The following is a 25,792-nucleotide window of genomic DNA, read 5'->3' on the forward strand; positions in this document are numbered from 1 at the left end:
CAAGGAGTCTCTTTTGATATAAATAAGGATCACCCTAAATCTTTCTCCTCTGAGATACTTTCAACAATTATCCAAGTACTAGCATGTAATCATGGAAAGTTACTGAAGTCCTCTGGGTCTCAGTCACCTCTTCTGTGTAATGAGGGCTATTTGACTTGTGATTCCTCACTGGGGCACTGTGAGGAATAATGAGATAATTTGCTACCACATGGTATAAAACAGTGGCAAGCAGAAGCAGAGGAAATGGGGCACAGGTGGCTGATTCATCTAAGGGTGCTGACATACAGATTTTTAAGAAAAAGAATGAAGGAAATCCCCCTAAAGACTGGAAGAAGGACTTTCCTTGTCACTGCCAAGAAATTTCTTCAACTACTCAAATGTTAAAAAGCCATGAAATGGGACACCTGGGTGGCTCAGTGGTGGGATGTCTGCCTTTGGCTCAGGGCATGATCCTGGAGTTCTGGGATTGAGTGCTGCATTGGGATCTTGCATGGAGCCTGCTTCTCCCTCTGCCTCTTATGAATAAATAAATAAAGCCTTAAAAAAAAAAGCCATGAGATTTGAAGTAAGAACCTTCCTTAAATCTCATCTCTAGCACAGATTAGCTACCATATCTCCCTTCTTCTCCAACTTTTACTTCTTCAGGCTACAAAAAATATAATTATTTCACTGGAATATAGTTACCACCATATATTGGTAAAAGATCTAGCTAGGAGGTGCCTGGCTGGCTCAGGGTTGTGAGTTTGAGCCCTGCATTGGGTACAGACATTACTTAAAAATAAAATCTTTAAGATAATAATAATGATAAAAAGAATCCAGCTAGTTACTTGGATTAAAAAGGTAGTTAATAGTGCAGGCTCTAACAGTGATTGGCTTAAATTCTGGTGCTACCACTTACAAACTGAGTAACTTTGGGCAAGTTCCTTAATTTCTCTGAGCCTGCATTTACTCATCAGTAAAAAGGGATAATATCAATAACCCTCTCATGAGGATGTTATGAGATTAAGAATGTTAATAGGTATAAAGCACTTAAAATGGTATCTGATACATAATAAGGACTCAGTAAATGTCACAATATAGAGAACATGCCAACCAAACATAAAGTAGTTCAGGACCTTCGGACAGGTACCCTCTTTACTTATTTCCCAGACAGGAGACTAAAGCCAGAGAATCTTTTATCCTTTGTAGATCTGCTTATTATGAAACCATATCTTATTTTTCATTTTTTAATTTTTCTTAAGGCCATTCTTTGCTCAGTTGATGATAATTGTGATCATGATTATGAGGGCTATTGCTTCAAAGATATTTTATTCTAAATCACAATGATGTATGAAGAAGTGAATTCAATGGAAGTAAAGGAGAAGTGGAGGGGGTCTGAGTGAAGGAGCAGGAGACCAAGCTATAAAGAAAAGTGAAGAAGAAGGCATGAAACCAAGCTTTGTGCTCTTTTCCTAACATTTACAAATACTAACCTAGACCTCTGTTGATTCAGCCAACTTGTCATGCCTTCCTGTTGACATGAATCCAGGACATAGAAATATAATAGTAATCACTAGAATGAGCAGAGGATCTGGAAGAGCTTAAGATGAGAAGGGGAGAGAGATGCAGGAAGGACGCCTCTAGTTAGGCATGATGAGGGGTCTGAACACCCTCATGCTACTGTGGGAGGATTATAGGAATACCATAGGAATACTATTATAGTGGTTGTCTACAGAACTGTGATCTGTAGTATAGATGATACCCCCAAACACATACATGAAGGATACAAGATTTATTAGTGTGTCCATGTTTCCAGCCTCCATATGCTCTATGTCACCCCCATTAAACAATTTTTCTTATTTGTTCAGCAATCGGTAGCGTTTGGTTTGCTATTCCAGTTACTACGGTTTTGTGACACAAGTTCAGAAGAACAGAAAGAATGTGAAAAGAGAGACAGGTCTAGAGATCCAAAAGAAAGGAAAAGAAAAGAAAACAGTAAAAGCTGTAGGGGTTAGGTGTTGAGGTCTGAGGGATTTCATTAGGATGGGTTCTGTAACACCCATGGGGTGGGATAGAATGGAGAGGATTTTAGAGAGTTGTTCTAGGTTGTAAAATGGACTCCTATTACTGGTTTTCTTTTCTTTTCTTTTCTTTTTTTCCTTTTCTTTCTATTATTGGTTTTCAAGAGGGCTAAGTATAATTTAAAATTCCTTTTGACTGCTAGATTAGACTTTTTTAAAAAAGATTTTATTTATTTATTTGAGAGAGAGAATGAGTGGTGGGGTGGGGCAGAAGGAGAGAGAGAGAGAGAGAGAGAGAGAGACAGAGAGACAGAGGGAGAGAGAAGCAGACTCCCTGTTGAGCAGGAAGTTGATGTGGGGCTCAATCCCAGGACCTAGAGATCATGACCTAAGCTGAAGGCAGATGCCTAAGCCACCCAGGGCCCCAGGATTAGACTTTTATAAATATTACTTTATTTAGAGACTGATGCGGGGTCCAGTAATCAGGGTTATGGATGTGCACACTAAAGTCTAGAACTTCACTCCCATTCACTAAAGACATGGATTGGGACACACAAGCCCCTATATTCCATTAAAGGCAAAAGGAATGGTTGGTGAAGGCAAATGAGAAAATATCAAGTTTTATTTAAACTTTGAGAATAAAGTTTAAAGAGAATAAAACAAAATCAGTCTTTTCTTGAGCAGAAGCAGGAGGAATTTCACTATCACTTCTAACCCCTATGGGGAAGAAAAGTCAGTCAAAAGATGACCTGTTTAAATTGGATGGGACTGACATTATGTGCACATCATCAGGGAAATTAACAACTCTAAGAATAGGAAATGTATATCCCTTGAGACAGCTGCAAGAAAAATTGCTCAGAAATGACTGTGCTGGGGACTCACAGGGAGTGCAGCTGGAATAGGAACAAGCCCTGGGGTTTCTGAGACCAGTGTTTGACAGCCAGGACTGTAAACAGCCTTCACTGGCATAAGCAGAGGATCTGGGGCTATGAATGTAGTCTGCGGCGGGTGGCACTGGGCTGGGACTTAGACCCGGGACAGAGAGAATCAGAGTTGGCTTACAGAGAAGATGAGGTTGTGCCAGGCTGGGAATTGGCTCATCACCCACTAAATGTTAGCCCACACCTGCCAGTTGGGCTACACATCAGAATCTCCATGGACTATCTTTAGAAACACACATTCCTGCACCTTATCTGTGGAGACTCTGATTCAGAAGATCTCAGATGAGGCCTGGGCATGACTCTTTCATAAGCTTCTCACATAATTCTGGTGAAGCTTATTCGCACACCAGAATTTCAGAACTGCCAGTTGAGGAAGTCACAACTATTCTTTTTCTAACCAGACCATTAATGCAATGATTCCATTTGTCACAAGCTAGTTAATTAGGGGCTTTTTTTCATTTCCATAGTAAACTCTCTTCAGGACAAGATGAAGAAGAGTCTCATAACCTCTCTTAAATGACCATGCAATCTTCTTCTCTTCCTCCTTCTCTCTCTTTCCCTCCTCCTCCTTTTTCTCCTCCCTCAACCCCCTTTTCCTTCTTTTTAGTTTCACACCAAACACAAAACAGAGATTTAATGTGTACAAAATCTACATCAAAACATAAATGGGCTTTACCACATAGCTGTCTTCAAGCAGTTCTTGAGAGACAATCTTGTAAACTCAGAAATGCATGAGGGAGTCATGAGTGTTTTGGGAGGAGGTGCTGAGAGGTGGGAACAAGAAGCAAACATCTCACCAGTGTCAAGTAGATATGGTTCCCATTAGGATTTGTGCTATATAGTACCCACAGTGCTCCAAGCTCAGTTCAGAGGATTCTAACAGGATCAGGAAAGTGGGCTGGTGGCTCAGGTGCAGTGAGACCAGGGGCTTCAAGGTCCCAAGTGGCAAGAGTCAAGAAGAGCCAGTATATGAAAGTTGGGGCTGTGATGTCAGGTGGCCAATTGAAGACACATCATCTGTGATTGACAGCACAGTGATTCCCAAATACCAGCTTCTGGACATCAGAAGTAGTCAAGGAACTAGTTCAAAATACAGACTTCCAGACCCCACCCCAATTGTGTTCTTTGACACTCTCTCTCTTATTTATAATATTCATTTAGTCAGTGCATAAACATGTATAAAGTGGCTACTCATGATCACTAGTCTGCTAACTGCATGAGAACAGGAACTGCATCTGACTTGCTCAGCCTCAGTGTCTATCTAGCATAGTGCCAAAAACTATAGCCATTCATTTAAAAAAATGCAGTAAGTGCTTACTTTCTACCAAACTGAGCTAGGCACTAGGACACAGTGATTAATAAGTATGCTCCCTATATTGAGTCTAGTGCGGGAGATAGCCTAGGGATTAATAAGTTACATTAACATGACAAGCGTTTAAACAATATACATAGATATTTCCTACCTTCTGAATCCACCCCACACAGGAGCCAGGGAGATTATCCTAAAACACGAATCCAGCCATGATATTGCTTAAAAAGAGTCAATAGTTCTCCTATGATCCCTCATCCCAAAGAGGGTCTGTAGACTCCATGAAGATAGATGTCTAGAAAAGAAAGAAGTTTCCATGGTCAGATAACTGTGGAAGACTGGGATAAATGAAACAAAATGAATCAAGTTTGTTTAATGCAGGATTTTTCAGAAACTGTAGAATACTAATGAGCCTTTTAAATCTCCAAAAGGTAAAGGGGGGGAGGTAAGTATAAAATGGGGGAAAGGAGTAGTATTCAGCACATTCTCATTCTTATTTGATTGTGACCCTTTTGGGGCACATCTTAAATAACCGGTGCTTAGAGAACAGACTTTAGAAAATTCTTGCTGGCCACAACATGCCCAACATTCACATTAAGCATCATAGGGTCCCCCATAATCTCCTGCCCAAGCCTCTGCTCCCCACTCTGCTTCTTGTATTTTTTTAAAAGATTTTATTTATTTATTCATGAGAGACACACACAGAGAGAGAGGCAGAGACACAGGCAGAGGGAGAAGCAGGCTCCATGCAGGGAGCCCAACGTGGGACTTGATCCCGGGACTCCAGGATCACGCCCTGGGCTGAAGGCAGTGCTAAACCGCTGAGCCACCCAGGCTGCCCGTGCTTCTTGTATTTTAACAAAACCAAACTCCTTGTTTCCAAGCCTTTGCTCACATTGTCTGCCCCCCAACACACACACACACACACACACACACACACACACACACACACATTCTTCAAGCCCTGAAACATCCTCCAACACACATGGAATTTGCCTGAAGATGATACATGTCCTTGAAAAATCAGTTCAGACATCAGCTCCACCAGAAGCTTTTGCTGTTCAGGTGCTTCTTCTGTATGTGCTCAGAATGCTCTGTCACAATTCCCACAGAGCAGTGTGCTGTATTATTGTGGTCCCGCTAGACCATGAGGTTTTGGAGGGAAGGAGTCTTTATGAGGCTTTATCTCTGCTCTGCTATACTGGAGTTTCTCAACCTTGGCACACTTGACATTGGGGCTAGATGAGTCTTTGTTGTGAGAGGCTGGCCTGTGCATGGTAGGATGTTTAGCAGCATCCCTGGCTTTTACCCACCAGATGCCAGTAGTGCTACCAGTACCTGATCCCCCTTCCCCCAAGATGCAAGAACCACAGAATCTCCAGACACTGTCTGATATTTCCTGGGAGAACAAAACCATCCCTCATTGAGAATCACCGTCCTATATCTAGTATAGTGCCTGGTATTCATTAAACAAATATTTACTGAATATATACTACTTGTCAGGCCTTGTGCCAGGCACAGATAATACAACTGTGACCCAAACGCTTGCTCTTGCCTATAATCTTCAGGAATCAGGAAGTAAACATACATGATTATGATTGTAATGATAACCATAGTTCTATGAAGGTTGAGAGAGACTTGTGTATTTTGTTCATTTTTATATCTCTCAGCTCCTAGGACAGTACCTGGTACATCGTAAGAACTCAATAAATATTTGTTGATGAAACATATTATCTAAAATTTACAGAGCACTTATAATGCGCCAGAAACTATTCTAAATCCTTTGTTTATATTAAATTAATTTAGCTCCATAATGAAACTATGATATTCTATTATCATACTCATTTACAGATAAGTAAACTAAAACATACAAATTTTAAGTAACTTAGCAATGATCATGTAATGAGTGCAAGGTAGAGCCATGACTTGAACTCAGGCAGCCTGGTTTCAGAATCCAAGCTCAAGTGCCCCACATGTTACTGCCAAGGATGACAAACATTGATGGAACCTTCCTTTGGACTGGCATAACAACAACACAATAAGTTGTTTCTTTTATCTCATCCTTAGCACCATTTTATTTGAGAAAATGTAAAGCACAGAAAGGTTAAGTAACCTGAATTCTTCCATAAATGGTAAGTGCCTAAACTGTTTTTTTTTTTGTGCTCCATCTGACCATAGGGACCTGTGCCCTTGACCACCATGCTATACTGCCCCAAATATGGAAGCATAATAAATAATGATTAGATGACTGAATAAGGAATGGTTTACATGCTTTCTGCATCCCCCACACCACCAAGCAGAGAAACTAACATAGATGATGCCCTCCCCACCCCCACACATGATTTTTTTAAATGATAGCAGTGAAGTACAAGGAATGGGACACTCAGTTAGGGATCAGATCTGACTTGTCCTCCTGATTCTGCCTTTGAGTTGCTGTGTGACCTTGAAGACTTCATTTCCTCACAACCAGGTCCCCATTTAGTTATCTAAAATGAGAGGTTTTGAATTTCTTGAGTTCCCTTCAGCTCTTTTTTTTTTTTTCCTTCAGCTCTTTTGCTGATTCTAGCAGCCATAGTCCTGAGTGAACCTGGAGAGCTCTCTTTCCAATCACAGACCAACCAGGTAAAGCTCCTCCCCTGACTGTCTTGATTGGTTTGCTCACCTCCTGTGCAGGTGCTGTTTTGGTTGCCTGGTAACACAGTGATAGAGACTGCCAGTTCCCAGAGGAGAAATGAATGAATGAGCAGAGATAGTCACACTAGGAGCAGTGGCTACAGCCAGAGCAGCACATTGCAGATTTCATAACTCCACCTGTCTGGAATGGGCTTTTCACATAATGCTGATACAGCAGCCTAATGGGGATTCTGGAGGTGGCAAAAATCCTAATGCACAATCCTATTTCCCCATAAGGAGGTGACTCTATCACAAAAATTACAAGCACAGAAGTGTGTTTTAGTATCACTAATAAAAGATCTCCCTCTGCTCTCTTCCATGTAAAAGACTACTGTTTCTTGTGTTCCATCCTGCCTTTAAATCCAGGTTCTGTGCTACTGGACAGGTCATGTAAATTGGAATTGATCCCCATGATCACTCTGAAAAACAGGCAGAACAGAAATTCAACAGATAGGGAAGTCTTTTAAAAAGTTCAGAGCAATGAACAGAAATAATGTAGACCTGGGTTCAATTCCTGGCTTTGCCACTTATGAACTGTGCAACTTTGAGTTAGTTTCTTCATCTGTAAATTGGGGGTAATATATCTATCTCAAAGTGTCACTGAGAGAACTAGGTAAGGTAGTAGAAGCTGAAGCACTAGTCCAGATGCTGGAGTATACATGCACAATTTTTATCATTATTATTGTTAGTGTTTAGGGTCACACACCACTTAAATGACAAAATTGGGATTTGAATACAGGTCTCTAGTAGTGCCAAGGCCAACTTTTGTCATTATTTCATTCCTTCTTTGAAAGGAAAAGCCATAACCATGCGTTTTTTCGACAAATACTTACAAGCCACTATGTGATGGTGTTGAAAATGATACTAACTCTTACACAGCAGTTTTTAGACCAAGCAGTGCTTTTGCATGCATCCTCTCACTTAATATGATGGCCACTTCTCTGATGTCTGGATGGAGATCATTCTGGACAAAGCAATTATCTGCCTCTGGAAGTTAAACTCTCCTCTTTCCCCAGGAGCTTGAAAGCCAGGAGAAGCCTCATCCCCCAGTGCAATGGAGCCAGCCCAAGGGCATGCTGGCAAAGGCCACTGAATTGTGTGCTTAGGTTCCTGATCCTTTATGTATGAGTGTGTGATCTTAACAAGTTCATTTACCACTGTAGGCCTCAGTTTTCAAATCTGTAAAATGGGAATCATGTATATGCTTATCTCTCAGAGTTGTTGGGATAATTCAATAAGCATATGACTGCAGAATGCTTAGTACAGTATCTCCTCGGCAGCTGCCACCATGAGGATGACAATCGGCATGATTCTTATGATTCTTCCAGAGGCCTGCCTGCAATATGGGTACCTACCAAGGAAGGTGGGCCTAGGTGAAATACTACAGTCAGCCTATAATCTCTAGGGGTCATAGGAAAAAGAAGAAAGTGAAAGAGGAAGGGGCAAAAGGAACACCTTTTACTGTCTTCGTAGCTGGCTCCAAGAGAGTAGGGTCAGAGGCAGGTGCCAGACATGATCGATACTGTTGCAAAATCCATGGTCCATTAAAACACTTGTAGCCTGGGGGCACCTGGGTGGCTTAGTCCGTTGAGCATATGCCTTCAGCTCGGGTAATGATCTCAGGGTCCTGGGATCCAGCCCTGCACTGGGTTCCCTGCTGTGCAGGGAGCCTGCTTCTCCCTTCTCTCTGTTCCTCCCCCTTCTCGTGCATGTTTTCTCTCTCAAATAAATAAATAAAATCTTAAAGGAAAAAATAAAAATAAAATACTTTTCTGGGGGATCCCTGGGTGGCGCAGCGGTTTGGCGCCTGCCTTTGGCCCAGGGCGCGATCCTGGAGACCCGAGATCGAATCCCACATCGGGCTCCCGGTGCATGGAGCCTGCTTCTCCCTCTGCCTGTGTCTCTGCCTCTCTTTCTCTCTGTAACTATCATAAATAAATAAAAATTAAAAAAAATACTTTTCTGGGACAAATAATAAGCTAGTGGTGCTTAATGTTAGGCTCCACTCCTCTGGGTTGCAGTCTCTTATAACTCAGGGATCAAGGGATCTGCTCATTGTTTGAACTCTAGATGATGAGATCTATGTTGTTCTTTTTGGAGAAATCTTGGATTTGATCATTTCAATGCAAGTAAAATGGGAGCACTTGAAGACCACTTATTATGTGCCAGGGACTGCCCTAATTTTCTATGTTTTAATAGATTTCACCCCCCTGCGACTCCTGAATGTAAATTTATCACCCTCTCTGTGTAGATAAGGATCCCAGGCAAACAGCTTGCCCAGAGTCAAAATCTAAGAAGTAGCAGAGCAAGAATTCAAACAGTCTAGTGCCAACTTTCATGTTCTCAACAGCTACAGTTACTGGCTCTCCATGTTGTCAAAGGAAAAAGAATCCATTCTCTGTCTTGCCTGGTTATTCCTCTAGTGATTGAGCTTGTCTGAAATGGCGGGGGTCTATATAGAGGCCAATCTATGTAGAGTTATTATTCTGTGGGGTTTAGGAAGGAAGAAAAATGATGTGGAAGGGGTAGATTTTGTTATGTCTCTGTCCTCCAGACACTCAAAGTGGTGGAAACGGACAGCAAGCAAGGAGATTTAAAATTTTTTTTTTTAAGATTTTTATTTATTTATTCATAGACACACAGAAAGAGAGGCAGAGGGAGAAGCAGGCTCCATGCAGGGAGCCCGACGTGGGACAGATCCCGGGTCTCCAGGATCACACCCCAGGCTGCAGGCGGCGCTAAACCGCTGTGCCACAGGGGCTGCCCGCAAGGAGATTTTAATACAAAGAAAAAAAAAATGTGGGTTTCCCAATCCCATGCTGGTCCTAAGTCAAATGCAACTCTATTGAAGTTTTGGTAATGGCCAGGCTCCTTGGTTAAGCTTCACAATAGTCCTGCAAAAATGATTATATTACCTTATTTTATAGCTGAACCACCCAAAGCTTGGAGAAGTGAAGACGCTAGCCTGAGACTTTAAGCCCAACAAGAAGCATGGGCCTGGGACTCAAAATCAGCTCAGCAGTGCTCAACCTTGATTATACAAAGGTATCACTTGGGATGCTGACAAAATACATACCTACTGGTGAGAATATATACCAAAATATATACCAGTGATGTGAATTGCTGTCTAGGTGTCTTCATGGCCCATCATGCAGGAGCTGGTCTTCTTTCTGCCTCAATACAGCTGCTTCCCAGTGAGTCGTGAAGGCAGATGTATTAGAACATTACCTTGAAAGTGACTTGATCAGCTAAAACGTTCAAGCACCCTTAATTACAAAGGAACACCCACTGACATCTGCCTCCCCTTAAGGGGGACTCCAAGGATTTGGAAACTTATTTTTCTGGTTGCCATGACAATCTTTTGCAACGTCAGCAAAAATGCTCTGTGTTACAAACAGGCAACCATAAAACCACTCAAAATCTTTAGCTCAGAATTTGTCTCAGTTCCAGACCATGCCATGCCCCCTCTGAGCCTTTACCTAGACTCTAGAAAAGAACTGTAGATATTAGGACCTTCTAAACACTCCTCACATTTTACTAGGGGTAAGAGATGAAGGGAACTGCCTCACGTCAGGGAGTAAATTAATGTTTTCATATTTTCTTTTATTCTATACCTCACTTCCTCATCTTTCTAAGACATTTTTTAATCTAAAGATAAAATAGGTGAAATTGAAAAGTTCTCTCACGTTTATCTTTCTTTTTTTATAAATCAAATTTATTTTTTATGCTTTTTAATTAATTTACTTTAAAATAAAAATTGTATCTATTTAAGGCATACAACATGATTATCTGCATATACATAGTGAGACGATTACTATGTCAACCCTCTTTGGATAGACTCCAGAGGCTTTATACTCCTGTAGGTGATAAGATTTTACATTTTAACTTTCAGAGGCTTATTTGCATTTGTACCCTCAATCAATCTTTAATTATAGCAATTCATCTTTGTGCAGATTTAGGCAACATGAAAGGTAGAGAGGATGATATACTGGAAAATCTTTCTTGTCATCTTAAAAATCTTGCCATTGGCCGCCTTGGTAGTAAAGTGTCCAACTCTTGGTTTTGGTTCAGATCATGATCTCAGAGTCATGAGATCTAGACCCACCTCAGGCTTGAGCTCTGTGCAGGGTCGGGATTTTCTCTCTCTCTCTCTCTCCCTCTCCTCCCCTCCCCCTAGTCTTGCTCATGCACGCACATGTCTGTACTCTCTTATAAATAAATAGAATCTTTAAAAAAAACTTCCTATGGTTGGATAACAAAATTAACTCTGCCCTTTTTGGCAAGTATGAACAAGCCATAGCTGAATAGGTGTTCCAATAGAGTGGAACTTTCCTGACTTGGGACCTGGGTTCCACCTGCACTCTGTCACTCACTAGCTCTGTTACACGATATCAAGCTGTGTGCATTAAAGGCACACATGGCCTTCATTGTCAGACAGCATTTTGAGTTCTCACCTCAATTTTGTGCTAAGTGACTTTGGGCAAGCCTCCATTTCCCCTACGAAATGGAAATATTCTCTCCTTAACAGGGTTGTTGCTTTCTGGGTATGTAAAGCACTTATCACAGTGCCTGGTACACAATAATCAATAATCAATAAATGATAGCTATTATTACTTTAATCCATTAATACTATCTAATCTGCCTACCTCACAGGAGAGCATATGAAATGAGGGACTTTGAAAACTACAAAATTTACATGTAAAGGGGCTTATTTCTACAGTTGTTTTGTTATTATAAGGACTTGCTCACTTTTTTTAGATCAGATAAGAATAGCAGATCTGGATTCTTCTTATCAAAAATAAATATCTTTTTAAACCACCACCACCACTACCACCACCCTGTAGGGTTGGATTTCTCAACTGAGTGGTGAGACAATGTGTACACCTGTCACTGTGGGTGCATCCATATGTATGCAAATTCCTGAGCTGAATTGTTCCCCAGAGAAAGGATCCTATGATACAATATGTTTCTTTCCTTCCTGGGCCTGTCAGGATTCTTGGTTAAAAGTAAGAGAAATAATGTAGGCTGTTAACCCAAGAAGGGGATTTAGCAGAGATGGAACATTCACAAAATAAAATTGGATGGGGGATGGGATGGCATGAAGAATCAAGCTTGGGAAACAGGCAGAAATCAAAGGAATTTGGAGGTTGGCCAACAAGATTCATGACCAAGCAGTAACCACTGGCCCAGCCTCTTTCGGATGCTGAGATGCTGCTGCCATCATCAGTCTGATCAATCTCACAGCCCATCTCTTTCTTTCCATCCTTGTCAATTTCTGAAGAGACAAAGTTCCAGGAGTGTGCATCTAATTGGCCCAACTTAGGTGACATCCCTCAAGTATTTTTGGGGACTGAGAGAAAGCAAGTCATGGGAGGATCTGGCCCCGGGAATTGCCAGGTCCTCACACAATGAAACACTTCCCCTAAAGAAATGTGGAGGTATAAATATCTTCTAGGAAGCCACCTTTGGTCAAATTCTTATTTCATTGATAAAGAAGGTGCAGAGAGGTTGTTCAATGACTGTGTGTCAAGTCTTCCAGCTTCCAACCCCATATTCAGTCACTCTCTTACACAAAACCCAGCAATTTATAAAGTCATAAGCTCTTTCTCCAGCTTTAAGCAACACTCAGGTGGGGACAAAGGGACTGACTATGGAGAGTCATTATCTGTTTTCAGATTCTTTTTATTACATAAGCTCAGCACATAAGAATAAATAATGCTGGCATGCAGCTGACCTCCAATACATGATGGGAGAATCTCATTACTGCAAAACCCTTGGCGATAAATATAGAGAACTGGCTTTGATACATTGAATTTTCAACAGAAACCATTAAACACTTCTGCATCTAACTGCCTTTTCTTTTCTTATTCATAGTGCAATAAAAATAATTTTCCATGCCATAATTTGCCTGATTTTTTCCTCTACACTTCCATCCTACTTCCTGTTTCTTTTCTTTGTTTAAAACTGATACTAGTGAAGCTTTTTGAATTTATAGACCCAGACAAGAACACCCTTTCCATTTTTTTCCCCAAGCAACTCTCCTGTGCATATTTGAAAGCCAATAGTTTTTTATTTTTTTTGAAAACTACATATAAGTCCAAATCTTAGAGTTGGGAGGTATCTTAGGGGAGCTCTTCTCTGACATCATTTCACAGGTGGGGAAATGGAAACTTAGAAAGGATATGGCAGGTGGGTAGAGGCAGAGATGGGCCAAATACCATCAAAGACTATGCTGGGTTTTTGAGTGGAGATTTCCTTGATCCTCTTATGTCCACGATTGTCATTATCTGGGTGTGAACAGAAACTTAGGAAGAATCTGAGGTACTGCCTAATACAGAGGTGGAAAGTAGTAGCCAAAGGGGCAAATCCTGCCTGTACATGGGTTTGATTTTGCTCAACATTCTTGGCTCACACAGTCCTTTAAATTTTTTTAAAGTTAATTGCCAACATGTAAAAACCTGGAGATTTAACATCATTTGATTTTCTGACCCTTTAATAAAACTCAGACCATCTGGCAACTCAGGGTCCCACTATATGGCAAAAATGAGTTGTTTCTCAGTAACAATCTGCCCCCCTTAAGCAGGTACACACATCTCAGTATGCCACAGTCTCTACCCTGCCCTGCTCTATCACAACTTGCCAACTTCACTTGTTACATTACTGCCTGTCACCAAAGTTTGTGATTCCTGAGCTAGTCTTACTCCCTTAGTTACTACAGTTGGGTCACTCCCTCCTGTTGACTGAGGTCACTTACTAAGGGTAATGCAGTAAATGGAGATGTTGGAAGACAAACTTCCAAGGGCTCAGTCCTTGGCTCTCCTCTCCTCTCATGATGCCTCAGGTCAGAACACTACCCCGGGGAACATCTCCAGTCCCAGACTCACGTCTGTGCTTTACACTTGGGTATCCAGCCCTCACTTTGGGCAAGTTGCTTAAGCCTTTCAAGTGCCTTCATTTCCTCATCTGTGATATGGCGACAATGAGAGTACTTTTCTACTATATGATTATTTTGAGAATTATACGTACAATTGGCTAATATATGCAAAACAATTTGAAGAGAACCTGACACTGTTGTTGTTGTAAGTTGCCTCATGGGTCTTTAGAATGTACACGGTAGAGCTTTTAATTTCCTTCTGCCTCCAACCTGTTCCTTCCTAGTCTCCATGTCAGTAACAGCACCATTATCCCATGGATGGCTTGAGCTAAACACCTGGGAGTCATTCTTTGTTAATCTGTTTTCCTCATTCCCTAAATCCAATCATCATCAAGCCTATCCAGGATACTCTAAAAATGTATTTCAATTGGTCTCCTCTCTCCATCTCCACTGTCACCACCTTGGTCTAAGGTGATGTCATCCGTTGCCTGGGTTTCTGCAGTATCCTCCTGTTATGCACTGAACTATGCTCCCCCCATTCACATGTTGAAGCCCTAACCCACAATGGGATGGTATTTGGAGATGGGACCTTTGGAGGGTAACTAGTTTGGATGATGCCTTAGTAACTAAGGGAGTAAGACTAGCTCAGGAATCATGAACTTTGGTGACAGGCAGTAATGTAACAAGTGAAGTTGGCAAGATGTGATAGAGCAGGGCAAGGTAGAGACTGTGGCATACTGAGATGTGTGTACCTGCCTAAGGGGGCAGATTGTTACTGAGTAACAACTCATTTTTGCCATACAGTGGGACCCTGAGTTGCCAGTGGGGACCTCATGATGGGGTCAGTGTCCTCATACGTAGAGACACGACAGAACTTGCTCTCTTTATTTCTCCCTGCCCTGGAGGATACAGGGAGAAGGCAGTCATCTACAAGCCAGGAAGAGAGCTCTCAACAGAAAAAGACCACGCTGGCACCTTGCTCTTCACCACCAGAACTGTGAGAAAATACATTTCTGGTGTTTAAGCCAACCAGCCTACCGTATTTTGTTACGGTAGCGTGAGCAGACTAAAACACCTCCTAAACTGACCCCCCTGCTTTGTCATGCTTTCTCTTGCAAAATCTATTCTCCACACAACAGCATATCTTTTAAACATGTCATGGCCCTCCCTCCCCTAAAACGCTTCTGTGGCTTTTTTTTTTTTTAATTTTTTTTTAATTAATTTATTTATTTATTTATGATAGTCACAGAGAGAGAGAGAGAGAGAGCAGAGACACATGCAGAGGGAGAAGCAGGCTCCATGCACCGGGAGCCTGATGTGGGATTCGATCCTGGGTCTCCAGGATCGCGCCCCGGGCCAAAGGCAGGCGCCAAACCGCTGCGCCACCCAGGGATCCCTCTGTGGCTTATTTTTGTTCTTCCAACAAGCCGAAGCTCTCCGGGGTGGCCCTCGGGGCTCTGGGGACTTCCGCCCCGGCCACCTCTGCAGCCTAGCGCACCTTGCCCTCGCCCGGCGCTCCGGGCCCTCCTCGTCTGCGTTCCGGCCGCAGAACCACGCTGCATCTGCTGCCCCCTGCCGGCCACGCTCTTCCTCCAGCCGGGGAATCCCTTTCACATTTCAACTCTCAGAACAACTCCCACCTCCCCAAGTGGCCGCAGGGAACCATCTTACTCACAGCGTCCCCGACCCCCTTTCTTATTTAAAACCACCTTTCTCTGCCATAACAATCTGACGTGATCTTCTTCGTTTCCCCGCATTTAGCTTGCCCCCACCCAGGCCCCATGCGAGCTACTGAGGGCGACAGACTTGGTCCTGTTCCTGTGGCACCCCGGGCGCTGAGTGCCCCCCACACTACCTGAGACGCGCGCAGACGGTGCGGCCGGGTTTCTCGGGGGCGCCTCCTGAGGTCCCGGGAGGTCAGGTGCCTTCCCCAAAGCTGGCTTCCAAGGGCGCTGCACTCTTCGCGCTCCCCAAGGGGCGTCGGGACGCTAGAGATGCAGCACGATCACGGCACTCGGCTGCCTGAGCCAGGGCAGGGAGCTCAGGGTCTGGGAGCAACTTTCCCCGCGTGGAGGGGTGAGGATCGCTGCGGGGGGAGGCGCGGGGAGGGCCTGTGGGGGCGGGGCCTGCGGGGGCGGGGCCTGCGGGGCGGGGCCTGCGGGGGCGGGGCCTGGCCGCCCGAGCCAATGGGGCGGCGCGGCGCGGCGCGGCGCGGCGGGGCGGCCAGGCGGCCGAGGGGAGACGCTGGAGCGCGGTGGGGCGCGGAGGCTGAGCTCGCGGACCCGGAGCGCATCCTCAGGCGGGCGCCGCGGCCGAGGCACCCCCCTCGCCACCCCCGCCCCGGGCGCCGGCTTCCTGGCGGCTCGCACGGTAAGAGGAGCGCCGCCGCGAAGTAGACTTTGTGGGGCTACGGAAACTGGGAGCCCCTCCTGCCCTCGGCGCCTCAGACCGGGCTGCCGGCGGCGTCCTCGCGCCCGGCCGCGTCCCCCGCGCGCCGGCCCTGTGCCCGCGGGAGGCGGGCGCGCGGAGGGCGCGGGAGGGAGGCGACGAGCCGCCGCGCCCCGCGCCCTCCCGCAGCTGCCGCAGCCCGGCCGGGGCCCGACCGTGCGACCCACAGGTCGGCGCGCGGGAACTGCCTGGGGCCCGGGAGCCTGAGGGGCGCGGGACGGCGGCGTCGGGCCGGGTCTCCGGAGACTTGAGGACCTGTTGGCCCGGGGCTCGGGGTCAGGTTTGCCGCGCTGTCGCCTCTTTGCAGCCGCCCTGAGGCGCAGGAGGTCTCCGAGCGGCTCCCGGCGGAGCTCGCCGCGGAGACTGGCCCTTCATACCGCGCCGCACGTAGTTCTTTATTCAGCGTTTACCCGGCTGCCGCCGTGTGTGCCAGGCGCTGTGCTGAGGGAGCCCTGAGGCGCGAAGACGGGCCTTGGAGGGGCTCCTGCGGCGGAGGGGCGCGGTAGGAGGGATAGTTACCCAACAACACTAGTACCGGGCGCGAGGGGGAGAGCGAGCCAGGAGGGCTTCGGCGCGGGGGTGACCGCCCAGGGTGGACTGGAGGAGTCGGAGGGTCAGCCCCGCTGGGAGCGGGGGGGAGGGGGTGCCGGGGGAGGGCAGGGGGATAGCGGGCGTTCCAGAGAGATTTTCTCGTGCGAAGGTTAGGGAGCCGAAGAAGTCCAGTCTCCCATCGGGTGATCGCGTAGGACCAGGGCTTACTGTGGGTAGGAAACGAGCTGTCGGCGTGCAGGGAGGGGGCTGATCCACGCCCAGGCCTTCGAATGCAGCCTTGGACTGCCTCGGATTTTGTCCTGGGATGGGCTGCAGTGGAGGAATTCCGACCAGTAACCAGGTCCCTCTGGCAGCTCTGTGGAAAAATAGGTGGAGCCTGGAGCAGCGGAGAGCTGGTAAGTGTAGCTGCTGTTCAGACTTGGGAGTGAGTACTCTGGGTGGGGAAGACAGTCGCAACTGCCCAGGAGCCCTGCTCCCCGGCCTCTGGGCATGGATTTGGGCCAGGGACTGTCGTCCGTGTGACACTTGCTTCTGCAACCCGGGGGCCATTTTAATATCGTTTCTGGAGGCTTGGACCTCAACCTTGCTATCAGGGATGGACCCTGGAGGATTGGGAAGGGTACCGCTCCCCTTCTCTTTCTGTCTTACAAAGGCTCAGTCTCAACCGTGAGAGGTTGTAAAAAGCAAGGTGTCACTGAGAGTCAGACCAGAAAGTCACTTTAGCTATGTGCCTGGAGGATGTAATCAATCTTTCTGATTTTCAGTTTTCTGATTTAAAAGGAAATATATAACTACCTTTATTAGGTCAGGTTCCCTGGAAAAAGGACTCAGAGATTCTGAGGTTTGTCTGTAGGGGAACTTTGGGGGAGTAGTTTCACTGATCCAAGGTGGGTGAGGGGTGAGAAAAACAGGATTGGGCAGAGGGAGAAGTGAATCTGTGGTGCAGTGCAAAAGAGGCCTCAATTGAGGCATGGGGGCGCCAAGCCTTTGAAGCCCCATGTTGACCAGCCAGTAGATGCAGGGGCATAACTTTGGTTGTCCCTTCAGCAAGACAGTTCCTGAAGAAGGACTCAGCCAGCACTCCTGGACGTGGAGCATATAAGAGTAAGGAGCCTTGGTCTTGGAGGGGGATTGAGAACTGTACCGCAGCAGCCACCTCTGCAGGGTGGCCTTGGGAAGTAAATGTAACAACTTGACAGAAATTGGTTAGCACTACATCTGGTGCAGAACAGGCATTTAAAAAGTGTTCCTTTCTCTCACCGTTAAACTTCTTGACTGTGTCTGAAAGTAGGTTGGGAAGTTAGAGCTGGATAAATAGACATTTTAGAGGAAAGGACTTTTAACAATAATAATAGCCACAATGACTACCACTTCCCGTTATTGAGTGCCTGGTATCTATATGCATTCTCTCCTAGTTGTCTAGTAGTATTCTGTGTCAAGTATTTTTACTCTTATTTTATAGCTAACCCAGTCGTTTCCAAAACCCAACAGAGTATGTGTCCTTTTGCCATAAAATAATAGCAGTAACAACAGCAGCAATCAAAATAATGATTTGTTACACTTTATGAAGTGATTTTATTGGTGGCTTGTTAATTAATTCATTTATTTATCAATTATTAATTCAACAATGTGCATTGAGTGCTTCCTAAATGGCAGGGTGCTGTCCTAGGTACTGGGAATACAGTGCAGTCTATCAGGGAAGAGACAGACATTAAATGCTTTGATTTTTCAGGAGCAAACATTTAAGGATAGAACATCCCATTGCACAACCAGGAAGGAAGTGATAGAGAGTAATTGGCCCTTTTCCCGATTGACTTTCTCATTCTTCAGTTTTAGTATAACCTCCTCAAAAAGGCCTCCTGGACCATCCTGTGTGAGGCAGGTCCCTCCCTTTTACTCTCCTCTCATAGTACTTGTTCATTCATTTCATTTATTTCCTCGTTAGTGGTCCTCCCCATTAGACCGAAGGCTTCAGAAGGTCACATATTGCTTTATCCTAAGATCCCAGCACAGTGATTAACACATATTTCTTGAATGAGTGAAATGAATGAGACGTCTATCTGTTTAACAGAGTGGCTAGGGGAGGTCATATTGAGGAGTGATGTTTATATTGAGATCTGAGAGATGAGAAGGACCCAACAATGCCAAGCAATGCCAAGATTAAGAGGCAGAGAGAGCAGCTTGTTCAAGGATCATGAGGTGGAGGAATGGAGCCCAGTGCGATTGGGGAACAGCTTGAGATGAATTTGGAGCAGTAGACAGGTCCTTGGAAGGCCATTCTGAGCTTGGATTTTATTCACAGTGAAAGATCATTGAGGGGTTTTAAGCCTAATAATGACTTTGTCCATCATGCCTCTTGGAGGCAAATTCCATGATGGAAAGTGTTCAGTAAATATTGTTAGAGTTAATGGATGATCTGGTTCATGTAACTACCAAGTGAAAAATGGAGGAGGGAGAGGAATGGGTTTTTATCACAAATTAGGAGTTAGATGAGAGAGAAATGTTGGTGTCTTTGCTACAGAACAGCAATGGTGTTGGAGAAAAGTAGAAGGACTAGAGTTGTATTTGGTTATAAAATGGAAAAGGACTTGCTGATACATTAGGTGTTGGGAATAGAGGAAAGGGAAGAAGAATCAAGGGTAACCTGTGGGTTTATCACTTAAGATTGGGTAGATGCCAAATGTCTATCAACAGGTGAATGGATAAACAAAATGTAGTACATACTTAGAGTAGCATATTATTCAACCATAAAAAGGAATGAAATGCTCCTTTTACTACAATATGAATGAACCTCAAAGACATGCTAAGTGAAAAAAGACAGATACAAAAGGTCATATGCTGTATGATTTCATTTATATAAAATGTCCAGAGTAGCTAAATCCATAGAGACAGAAAGCAGATTGGTGTTTGCCAAGGACTTGGGGAAAAGGGTAAATGAGGCATAACTGCTTAAAGGGTAAACAGTTTCCTTTGGGTTGATGAAAGTATTTTGAAACTAGTTAGATGTGGTGGTTGTACAACATTATGAATATACTACATGCCACTGAATTGTGCATTTTAAAATGGTTAATTTTGTGTTATATGAATTTCATCTCAATTACAAAAAAAAAAAAAAAGATTGGGTGGTTGAGAGCACCAATAACAGAGTAGAGGAGACTGGGTAGGGAGCAGGTTGTGGAATTCACGTGCTGTCTTAGAGATACCCATGAGACATCCACATGGAGCCTAGGGGGAGGTCTGGGCTGGAGATATAAATATGAGAGTTGTCAGCACTTAGATGTCAGCCAACAAAATGGATGAGATCTAGGGAGAGACAGTGTAAAGGAGTACATCACAGCCTGGATGGTTCTTTAATTTGGCCTTCATACCTACTTACAAGGGAAGTGCTCTTGTCTTCATTATCAGATGAAGAAACCAGCCGCCTTCCCTTGGCTCCCAAATAAACTTGCCCGGGGTCAGACACTTTGTTTATGTGCACCTTATGGCTTTCAGGGCTTTGCTGTTCCCATCTTGGCATGATGCCATTTAGAACTCTAGCAAGGGCCTTACCTCCCTTCTCCCTCTCCCTCCAATCCAGACTGAGTACTCACAAATGGCAGGCACTGTGCTGGGCATATGTTGGTGGAGAAGGTAGAAATGGCTCTAATTTTGTGGAGTTTACCCAGTAAACAAGCAGCTGCAGTCCACTGATATAGGGGACCTTAGGAGCCTGGAGCAGGGGCATCTACCCCAGGTTTGGGAGTAGGAGGAGGCTTCCTAGAGAAAATGGCAGCTAAGCTGAGATTTGCAGTAGAAGGAGAAAGATGGAGCCCTAGAAAGAGATGGTTCTCTGGAGGGCTCATGATCCCTAAACACCTGCTATGGGAATTCAGTGTTCTCTTCATTCCCCAGTTCTTCACAGGTTACTTGCATTTTCTAACTTATTGTGAGGGTTTTCTGTATTTTCTATAGCTCTGGAGGCAATAAGCAGACAAATGGCTTAGTTTGACTTCTAGTGGGAGCTTCAGAGGGGTAGCCAGGTAGAGTGCAAACAGCCAGGTTTTCAAAGCCAGCCTCCATCTCTTGAGCAAGTGACTTATTCTCTCTGAACCTTACTTTTTATACCTATGAAATGGAGCCAATAATGTCCATTGCTTAGTGTAGGAAATAAATGAAATGATACAGTAAAGTATTGGGTACATAATAAATGCTCAGAAAAACAGTATCTCTTTTATCTTTTGGAGAGGGAGATTTTCTAAATAGACCAGTAGTAGTCCTCCACTCTATACGCTATTTAAAATACAGATACCCGTCTTCCCTCTGAGGGCTCTATGGTTCCAGATGCAGCACAGTGATCTGTATGTTTAGAAAGCAGCCTACATGATCCTGGTAAAAACAAGTCCAGGAACCATTGGCTTTACCAAATACTTGAGTCATTGCTATGATGAACATGAAAGGGTTAAGCACCTAAAAGCAGAATTTTTCCTTCTAGGAATTATTAGCCAATGACAGTGCTGACCGATGATGTAATGGCTTTGGCTGGCGCTCCATTGGTTAAGTGTATTGTTTCTCTCCCTGCTTCAGCTGTGTGAGGAGCAAAGCTGGAGCCCAAGGGTTAATTATTCTGTGGCAGCAGATAGAGCTATTTTTTTCCCATTCCTCTTCTGCTAGGGGTGAGTGTACAGCCCAGCTTAGCAGATTGTTGCCCTTCTCCTTCCAATAAACAGCTGCATCTTCCTCCTTACCTCCTCCCAAGCAGAGCACATGTCTCCGTAGTACTACAGAGGAGGAGGAGGGAGAGGGAAGAAGGAGGAGGAGGAGGAGGAGGAGGAGCAGCAGCAGCAGCAGCAGCAGCAGGATCCTTTAGGGAGGAACCTTTCAAAGTTCCACGCGGCAGTCTCTCCTTGCCACTGGGTACGGGCACAGCCCCCGGCTGCCCTGGCCTGCAAATGTCCCACTGGATGAATTGCTAAACTGCCACCTGCTTCTGGGCATTGTTCAACCTGTCAGGATCCTCAGAACCAGGAGGTGAGCCTAGGGTTTCGGAAGAGGGAGTGGGCCTAGCAGAGGGGAGCTCTAGACTAGAGGTCTAGAGAGAGGGAACAGCTCTAGGCTGAAGGTCAAGCTTAGGCTCCATCTTATAGCCCTGGCATGTGGTGTGAGCTTGGGCAGGACTGTTTCCCTCTTTGGGTCTGTTTGCTCAAGTGCACAGTGTGAGGCTTGGATTAGGGATATCTAAATTCTGGGAGACACTGGCCACAGTGTCTGACCAGAAGCTATAAACAAGCATGTTCTTGTTGTAGCTTTCTATCAAATGATCTCTGTAGTTGAATGCTTTGCTCCGGCAATCTTGGGCAGCAGTGGAATGTCAGGTGAGGGCTTTCTCCCTGGAGCCAGCTATCACCCAGGCCCCTCCTCATATTGTCTGGACTCTCTCTTCAATGCCCCCACTCAGCTGAGCAGCCCTTGGTAGACTCTGGGCTGAGGTTTCTCTAGAAACATCTGAATGGTCTCAGGGATTTTGATCATGTCCTTTGAGGGGAACTTTGGGGTCACACTGACCCTTGAGTTATCAGTGTGCCTTAATTTGGCTTTCCTAGTTGTCCTGTGCTGGAGCTCCTAAGGTAGGAGAATTATTTTTGCATTATTGGATGGCTTAGCTGTGACAGTTTTCTTGTGTGTTTTTAGTGGGGCATGGATTATTGCCCCAGCCTGAAACTTCTCACCTTGTCCAAAGAGGTCCTAGTGTAAGCGTGTCAGCCTCAAGGTGTAAATTTAAAAAAGTAGAAATGGGGTGGAGTGGGGTGAGAAGATGGTGGCTAAATAACTGGAAAAGGCTGATGATAAAAAACTCTGACCTTCATTTCATTGTAATTCAAGAAAGCCTGCATTTTACAGATAGGCTCTGATGCTACTTCCCTCTTGCAACACTCCAAACAATACAGAAATAAAAGCTCTGTTATTTTTATTTTTCGGAATTTAGTTATGTGTGGGGAGTTATCACTTTCCTTGGGGAGAGTAGAGACTTCAAAGTGTTCTGTGTCTTGTATAACCCTTGGTACCAGCTGCCCTGTGTTCTGGGTCAGGCTTTGCTGCTGAAGAACATATGGGCCCTTGGGCAAGTCGCTGTGTCTCTTGGAGCCTTGTTTTCTGCATTTGTCAATCACAGGGTCAGGAGGGAGTTGGACTGACTTTTAGAACCCTTATAGCTCTGGCTGTCTGTGCTTTGGATCACAAAAAGCCTTTGTGATTTGAGGCTGTTGATGAAGTGGGTTGGATAAGTAAAGAATCTTTGAATAAAGGAACATGCAGCATGGGTCCTGTAAGTGTAGGGCTGTACACATGTTTTAACTCATTTCACTCCCTCAGGTAGCACTGGGAGTAGATGGAATTAACCTCACTCTACAGATAAGAAATTACTCAAGATCATCATACAGTAAATGCTGAGACTGGTATTTGTGCAGGTGACCATACTGAGATGGTGGCACGTCTTAGGATAATGAAAGGGCTGGAGCTGGAATCCTTACCTACCTTTGCTTCCATGCATGCTCTTCTTTCTACTATAAAGCAAGTACTGATTTTAAGATTGACTAGTCTGGCCAGATTAATGTGGACTATCCAGTTTAATATCTGGGACAGCAGAAAATTAGGGGACCCTGGGTCTGGAGGTGAATCCTTTGGACAAGGCTCTCAATTTACAGCTGAGAAAAATGGAGGTCCAGAGAAGTTAGGTGACTTATTCTCTGTCACTCAGTGAGTCAATAGATGGCAGGGATGGAAACCAAGACTCATTCACTTAGGTCTTTGAAGGTGTATTGTTATTAATGAGTTTTTTTTTTAAATCTTCATCTGAGAAATTTGGCATCATTTGAATTTAGCTATTCTCACCTTTGTGTATTCTCACCAGAATTTGTGAGATTTGTGTATTTGGCTCCTTTGAAGTGCCAAAGGGTTGAGGTAAGAATCATTGAATACTTAACCTGCACTTGGCATTGTGGCAGGTGTCTGAAACATGAAAGAAGAGTGGTAAGCAAGCTGAGTATGAGATGTGGCCAGTTTCCTTCAGGAGCCTCACAAATGCAAGCTGTATTTCATGAGAGTCTAACTCACAGGTCAGCAATCTTTCTTCTTCTTCTTTTTTTTTTAAGATGTATTTATTCATGAGAGACACACAGAGAGAAAGGGAGAGACACAGGAAGAGGGAGAAACAGGCTCCATGCAGGGAGCTCGATGCGGGACTCGATACTGGATCCTGGGATCACGTCCTGAGCCAAGGCAGACTTGAGCTCAACCGGTGAGCCACCCAGACATCCCAGCAATCCTTCTTAGTGGATGAACTGGGTGGGACTCTGACCCTTTTTCTCGGTATATGGCTGGCACCTAATTTATACCACTACAGGAATACTTGCCACATGACATGTGGTCTCTGTTCTTTGTCTTTCCAACTAAGCTTCATGTTTCCCAAAGTGTGGAATTTAATCAGTGGGGCTGCCTAATGGGGAGGTAGATGTCAATGTCTTGGATATGCAGAGATGTACACTCAGAAATAAAAAGCTATCAAATGATTATTAAGGGCAGCCCTGGTGGTGCAGCGGTTTAGCGCCACCTGCAGCCCAGGGCGTGATCCTGGAGACCCTGGATCCAGTCCCATGTCAGGCTCTCTGCGTGGAGCCTGCTTCTCCCTCTGCCTGTATCTCTGCCTCTCTCTCTCTCTGTGTCTCTGTGAATAAATAAATAAAATATTTAAAAAATGATTATTAAAAAGAGCAATGCAGATACTTGACTCCTTCCTTGATCAATGTAATGAAAGAATCATCTTGGAGCAATGTGAAGAAGAAGAGGCGAGAGCAACCCCTGGATCAGCCAAAGCGCGTGCACCGCTGCATCCCCACGTACAGTGCTTATGCCCTGCTGCTGTCACCACCATGCCCAAAAGAAAGGCTGAAGGAGATGCTAAAGGAAATAAAGCCAAGGTGAAGGATGAGCCACAGAGAAGATCTGCAAGGTTATCTGCTAAACCTGCTCCTCCAAAGCCAGAGTGCAAGCTTAAAAAGGCCCCTGCAAAAAGGGAGAGAAGGTACCCAAAGGGAAAAAAGGGGAAAGGTAATGCTGGCAAGGATGGAAATAACCCTGCAGGAAATGGAGATGCCAAAACAGACCAGGCACAGAAAGCTGAAGGTGCTGGAGATGCCAAGTGAAGTGTGTGCATTTTTGATAACTATGTACTTCTGGTGACTGTACAGTTTGAAATACTAATTTTTTATCAAGCTTCATAAAAATACAGAGAAAGAGAAAGAATCATCTTAATACCATGCTTCAAATATCCTAATGATTATTACAGGAGAGAGGAGTTATAAGTTTTTTGCAGGGCTGAAGGGCAAAGCTAGCAGCAATGGGTGGAAGTTGGAGGGGAGCAGGTAGCAGATAAATAGAGGGAGAGTATACTGATGGTAGAGGCTGTCCAGTGGGTAAGTCCACCTTCTACACTTTTGTCATCAAGATGTCATGTGCAAACTAGTGTGTAAAACACTGATTTAGACTAAGAGAAGTAGCACCACAAAGTCTATATGCAGTTGTTTGGGTCTTTCTACTGCTTTGTCTTTAAAGTAATTATAAAATTCCTCACCTGCATGGGGTAGGGGATGGAGAATTTTTAAGTGTCCTTGCTTGCTTGTAGTTATAATGCTATTCTGTTCAGATAAACAGTTTTTAATACCATTAAATGTGTTTAACAGTTTTTTTTTTAATGATAATGAAAATTAAGTGAAATAATATGTGTAGAAACCTTGAGCCCGGGAACTGTTACAGAGTAGATGCTCAGTATAATTTTACTGAAAAGAAATCAGCAACTTGCTTTGCATACTTGTCTATGCTGGTCTTTGAAAAGTTTTAGAGAAGAGCCTGGCCACCTGTGTCCAGGCTGGCATTTCCTATTTGAGTTTGGCATGTCCTGTTTGGCTCCTCTGCATAGTGTTCACCCTCTTACCTCTGAATACTGCTTCTAAAATCCAAAGTA

General features: G+C 44.6%; 1 protein-coding gene, 1 long non-coding RNA gene and 1 pseudogene across 5 annotated transcripts in view; 2 read left to right on the forward strand and 1 right to left on the reverse strand.

The window, feature by feature from the left end:
* LOC111097668 overlaps window positions 1-15,897 on the reverse strand; it is an 81,122-nt gene extending 65,225 nt beyond the window's left edge. For both annotated transcript variants that reach the window (XR_005365647.1, XR_005365648.1), the window contains exons 1-2: window positions 15,653-15,897; window positions 4,405-4,545 (exon numbers count right to left, since the gene is read on the reverse strand). This is a non-coding gene — a long non-coding RNA (uncharacterized LOC111097668). The remainder of the gene's footprint in view (window positions 1-4,404; window positions 4,546-15,652) is intronic.
* A 156-nt stretch (window positions 15,898-16,053) lies between these two features.
* The window catches only part of SYN3 (synapsin III), a 453,900-nt gene continuing 444,161 nt past the window's right edge, over window positions 16,054-25,792 (forward strand). Inside the window, exon 1 of one of the 3 annotated variants that reach the window (XM_038550747.1) lies at window positions 16,054-16,167. The gene's annotated coding sequence lies outside the window, so the exon portion shown is untranslated. Of the gene's footprint in view, window positions 16,168-21,383; window positions 21,805-25,792 lie in introns of those variants that run through there. The other 2 variants (XM_038550748.1, XM_038550749.1) reach the window with 2 other exon arrangements.
* LOC100684425 lies at window positions 24,702-25,325 on the forward strand (annotated as a pseudogene).

The sequence above is a fragment of the Canis lupus genome, chromosome 10 (assembly GCF_011100685.1).
Source record: "Canis lupus familiaris isolate Mischka breed German Shepherd chromosome 10, alternate assembly UU_Cfam_GSD_1.0, whole genome shotgun sequence".
Lineage (NCBI taxonomy): Eukaryota > Metazoa > Chordata > Mammalia > Carnivora > Canidae > Canis > Canis lupus.